At 31.6% G+C, this 6,271-nt stretch overlaps 1 pseudogene; it reads right to left on the bottom strand.

The window, feature by feature from the left end:
* LOC123888051 lies at positions 1 to 3,821 on the bottom strand (annotated as a pseudogene).
* Positions 3,822 to 6,271: the final 2,450 nt, after the last annotated feature.

Raw genomic sequence — 6,271 nt, 5'->3', positions numbered from 1 at the left:
TTACTCAACATCTTCGTCATGGCTTTGAAGCATCTCAACCACTTGACTCGTATAGTTGGTCTAATATCTCTATCTTCCACAACACAATCTAAAGCAACTCTAGCCAAAATTTGCATCTTACTTAAATCACAATTATTCACCATTGAAGGATCTATAATTTCTTCCACCCAACATGCACTCCTCTTTTTCTCTCTTACCCAAGTTATCAATCTTCCATTATATGCCACTTCTCCATAATCTCCTTCTATATTCATCATTCTTGAACTCTTTCCAGTTATCATCTCCAACAAAACAACCCCATAACTATAAACATCCACTTTATACGTTATTGGTAAATTGAAAATCCATTCAGGGGCCATATATCCTCTTGTTCCTCTAATCATTGAGAATTCTGAATTATTATTCAGATTGTTTCTATTTTTCAGCTTAGACAATCCAAAATCTGCTAACTTGGGTTGAAAGTTAGAATCAAGAAGTATATTTTGTGGCTTTATATCACAATGTAAAATCCACTCCAAGCATTCTTCATGTAGATAAGCTAAAACTCTAGCAATTCCTAAAGCAATATCATACCTTTTACTCCAATCAAGGATATTAGTTTTAGACGAAAGAGTTTCGGCTAAGGAACCATTTTCCATGTACTCATATACCAAGAGTTTGTGCTTACCTTCAACACAATAACCCCACATTTCAATCAAGTTCATATGATTAAGCCTTCCAATGATGTTTACTTCGGCGAGAAACTCTCCTTCTCCTTGTTTAGCTTCATTCAATCTCTTTACTGCTGCATGTCTTTGATTTGGCAATGTAGCTCTATATACAACTCCTCCTCCACCTCTCCCAATCTCATTACTGAAATTCTTTGTTGCTACCTTCAACTCAGAATAACTATATCTTCTAAATCCCAATAATTCATGACAATGGTTTTGTTGATTTGCATTAGACTTTTTGTTGGTCTTATTTAAAAAAACAAAAACAAAAAAAAAGCAAACAAATTCTAAACCACCAACCGTAATTGAAATCCTCAGAAAAAACATCACCCTACTACTTGGTTGTTTTATGGCATAGTCTCTTTTAAGTTGCACTGAATTACAAACACCATCATTTTTTACATTGATCAAAGACACTTCTTTAGAGAAGTTATTACCTTTTGGAATTCTTATGTAAGTTATTCCTTGAAAACTCGGCGAATACCTCCCATTCATCAATTGTAGCTTTGTATAGCATTGGAAGCGGTTGTTGCCCTCTGGATATGTGTATTGAAATGCTATACAGTTACAATCTTGTAAACATAAATTCTCACAACTTTTGTAGGTAATATTATAAACAAAATTATTGTCATATCCGTAGAACTCAAAACCTTTTAATTTTAAAAAGGTAGATTCACTTCTATTGCAAGTAAAATGAAACATAGGTTCACAACCATAAAACCAATCACTATGGTTCTTCACTTTGTATCCGGGCAAGCAAGAGCATTTCTTACCCTTTTTAGGATCATAGCTGCAAGTGCTATTTGCACCACAAATTCCATGAATGATGCAAGTATCAGATATGACTTGCCATGAAACGTGCCAATTATCTGATACGTTTTTTCGACTGTAAACTCGAACATTACCATCAAAATCCATGGTTAGTCTTCTTTGCATATTGATTCCATAATCATATGTGGAAAAAATGTAATTATCAGATGAAATAAACTTTCCAAGAGAATCCAACAATGCAATTCTAGTACTATTGTAATTGGACCTTCCAGCTTGCCAGGGTAATAACCAAGATGGAGGCCAATATGTACTGGAAACATCAGGACCATCATAATCGAGACGAAGAACATTGTTATCATCAAAGAACAACTTATAAAAGCCAGAAGAATGATTACCCTGGCTTCTTGAAGAAACAAGATTTGTGTATCTGGTGAGAGGTTGATTAGGAAGGAGAGTATTTGTTGGAAAATCAAAGCTTTGCCACAAGATGGTAGTTCCGTGAAGCTCGCGTAACACAAGATTACCATCTTCTTTAAGATACAACTCTAATGGTGCATTTGATGCTGTGTTTGAAGACCAAGTGTGTTGATCCGCATCAAGCAAGAGGATGTTACCTGTGTTTAAGAGGAAAAGCTTTGAGTGCTTACCTGTTGAAAATCAAAAGAAGAGGATGAAGAAATTAGAGTAGATGATGAAATTATCCTTGAGCATGCAATTAAAAATAAAGTCTTATTGCACATCATAAGACTTGGTATTCTTGTAAACAATAATATTCTTGTAAGTGAATTATTAGAGATATAGATAGATATAGATTATGTGTTAGTTGGTTACTAGTTAGTTAGCCTATATAAAAACTTGGTGTGATCATTTTCAGTCACTTTTTACATTTTGTATCAAATTCATCTTGATCGATACAAATTATTCTTCTCTATTTTCTCTCTACTTTCAAGGATGCCAAAAGTGACTGAGAATGATTACACTAAGCTTTTATATAACCAACTATAACCAACTAACACATATCCTATATCTATCTATATCTCTAATATAAATTGTTCCTTCCACCTATAATTTAAACTCGGGTTTTTCAAGCCACTAGGTTTGGTTAGTGGTGAGGGATTTGGGTAGTATGCAGAGCCGGACTGCACATATGTGCGGGAAGTGCGACGGCATCGGGCCTCAAAATTTTGAGGGTCTCAACTCAAAATTTTGAGGTCCTATAATATTACTTATATATTATTTATACCCATAAAATATCAGATGTATATTAATAGGTTAAATTTTAGGTCCGAAAATAATAGTTATATATTATTAATTTTCATAAAATATCATATGAGTATCAATAGATTAGTTATCTATACTCGGAAATATAGTTCTAGTCCATTTTAATCTTTGCATAAAATTTAATCTTAGATTAAGATGTTCCTTTTTGACGTTATATACAAAGATAATTATTTTGTATTTCTTGTTCTATTTGATTTAATGCAATTGGTTTAATATTGATAATTTATATGATTACAAGAATAAAAATAATTTTTTTTTTATATTATATACAATTTAAATCGATAATTTTTTAAAAAAAAAATTATATTTTTTTTATTAAGGGGTCACTTTTAAATTTTGCACAGAGTCTCCTAAAACTCCGAGACGCCCCTAGTAGTATGCATGAAGTTGTGTGTTTGATCCTCTGCTCCATTGTAAACCAAAAAACAACTTGGGTTTTCGGAACAATATTCATCATTAGGTAAAATTCATAAACCACTTGAACCGAATCACACTGGTTAAGTGTTGAAGAATTATGCTCCAAAGGTTCTGAAATAATCTAGTTCTTTTAAACTTTTTTTCATTTCATTACTCTTGTATAAAGCAATTGTAAAATACTAAAGTTTGCATAAATTTGAAGATTACCTTTCACAGGTTGTTCACGATTTGCCATCCAAACAATATTGGCTGGGTCATGACTGTGATTCTGCAGCTCTGTGAACCATATGGCGAAGGAAAATGCATTTTCACCAATTTGATAGAAACCAGCAGAGAATATTCCATTTGAAGAGACAATAACATCTTCTTCATGTTTCTCTACTGATAGAGATGAACCTTTTTTCAATGATGTTAAATAACATGAACAATATTGGAAGGAAAATAAAAAGATGAGTAGAAGGAAAATATGTGAAACTGTGAAAGCCATATTAGTTAGTTAATATTGTTGTAATGAAAGTTTTCAATCAATATATAGATGTAGGATGTCCTTGACTTTTTGAGATGCAATGCCGTTGCACACCCGGCATATCAGTGTGGGATGGTCATGTTTTATTTGTTGTAGTTAGTTAATGTTGTTGTCCAGATTCCAATACGTAAGCTATATTGTCGTGTGCATATATATATATATATATATATATATATATATATATATATTTCATATGTATAAAACATTATAAAAAAATATTCCTAGATTCTAAAACAAACATAGAATCTCAGCATTTTGGTTTGAATCGGTCTTGAGACAATTTTATTTACGGTTCGGTTCAATTTTGAATGATAAATAAAAAAATCTAATTTGATCAGATTCAATTTTATTCAATTTAATTTGATTCGATTTTTTTATATTCAAATTATAAATTATAAATTTTTTAGTGAATATTAATATTATAAAAACAACTATAAAATAATAGTTTGGTTTTTTCTACGAATATAAGTAAAAGTTAATTTTTTAGATTTATCGAATAACTGATCGATGAATCTAATATATAATATAGAATTAAGGCGTATTAAGATATAAAATGGCGCCATGTTTGAAGTTTTCAATTGAGCGGCAGTTTGAAGGTTTCAATTGAAGCGGCAGGTCTTTATGGAAACTTTTGGGAGTATGAGGTCATATCTTCCTTAAAGGAGTATTATACTTCCTCTTCTCATAATAATTGTCACAATTTGACCGTGTACAATATATATATATATATAAAAGTTACTTTAATCCTATTTTTTTACTAATGTATAAATATAAATATTAGCATATGAGATCTTGTTAGAGACGAGTACTATTAAAATATCAAATTTTCATAATTTTTAATAATATACAACAAAAGATATTCATGATTAAAATTGTGTATCGACAAGTGTGCAATGGTAAAATGGACAATTATTTTGAGACGGAGAGAGTATTATGTAAGAGGTATAAAATTTGTTTTCCTCTTGTGTAATATAATATAAATCTTCAGCTTTCTATTACATAAATATAAAGTTAATTAGTTGATTTATTATCCACATCCATATTGTAGAAACAAATTATGTACCAAAAAAAAGGGTAAATAGCTTATTACCCCCTGCAAAATATGCTAGTTTTGTTTTACCCACTGCAAAAAAAAAAAAAAAATTGTGATTACCCCTGTAAAATGAAGATTCCATCATTTACCCCTTGGGTTGACAACTTGGACGCTGACTGTATTAATTTGCTTAAATGGACGCTGAGTTGGCTTTTACTTTCTTTTTGATTAATTTATTTGGTGACACATAGATAAATCCTTCCACTAATTATTTAAAAAAAAAATTAAAAGCATAAAACCTTCCTCCCAAAATCCAAAAAACGCATCCAATTCAATTTCAATGTGATGAAAAACCAGAAAAAGTGAAGGAGTCAAAGTCATATATATATTCACATACCATGAACAAGAATTATCATTCTTCTTCAAAGTGATTATGACTTTTAAGTGGATGAATCTCGCCGGAATCTGGAAATTCACGGTGGCCCTGACGAACACGAAGAACATGTTAAAGATTCACCTCTATTTCCCTCTTCCATGAAAGGATCTTCCAATAGGAAAAAAAAACTGTGTTTAGTACCGAGTAGTTATCGGAGAGGGGTGCTGGAAATTTGGATTTGAATGTAGAGTTCAGTAATGATGTCTGGACATTGGAGGGAGGAGCCTTCCTGTGTGTGCTTGCCCGTGTTGTTTGTTTGTTTTTTTAGTTTATTTCTATTTTTAAAAAATTAATAAATTTATTTGGTAACCAAATAAATTAATCAAAAAAAAAGTAAAAGTCAACTCAGCGTCTATGTAAGCAAATTAACATAGTCAGCGTCCAAGTTGTCAATTTAGGGGGTAGATGATGGAATCTTCATTTTACAGGGGGCAATCACAACTTTTTTTTTTGTAGGGGGTAAAACAAAACTGGCATATTTTGTAGGGGTAAAAAGCTATTTACCCAAAAAAAAATGTTTGTATATTTATTGTATATATATATGTTTTAAAGTTCAAGAAGGTAGTTCTATTTAGACATAAAAGACTAATTACTGTTCATCAAAATTCAAGAAGGCACTTCTTGGTCGGTTATCAACGAGGTCGAATCTATTGCATAGAGAAATAATTCAACAAAGGGGAGTGGCATCATGTGCCTTTTGTGATGGGTGTTTGGAAACGGAAAGTCATCTTTTTGTTCAATGTCTGGTTGCTATGGAAGTTTGGAAAATAATTCATAGATGGTTTGGGTTTATTACGGTATCACCTAGCTAGTACAATTAATTAATTTTTTTTTGTTTATAATAATTTGGGGATCGAATTCATGACCTATAACATACTACACAAACCCTTCACCACTAGACCAAACCTAATGGCTTTACAATTAATTAATTCTTTGTTTGAGAGCTTTCTCTCGCCCTTGAGAAGAGGAAAGTTCCGACAGAAGGGTGTGATTTTGGTGTGGCATGCGGTGGTTTAGAGTGCTCGAAATGAAATGATTTTTTCCGGATAAAGTCGTTGAGGTAGAAGAAATAGTGAAAAGGATTAAATTTGTAGCAT

Source organism: Trifolium pratense, linkage group LG6 (genome assembly GCF_020283565.1).
Source record: "Trifolium pratense cultivar HEN17-A07 linkage group LG6, ARS_RC_1.1, whole genome shotgun sequence".
Lineage (NCBI taxonomy): Eukaryota > Viridiplantae > Streptophyta > Magnoliopsida > Fabales > Fabaceae > Trifolium > Trifolium pratense.
Note: the sequence above shows the minus strand (reverse complement) of the source record. Positions and strands in the feature narration are given on the sequence as shown.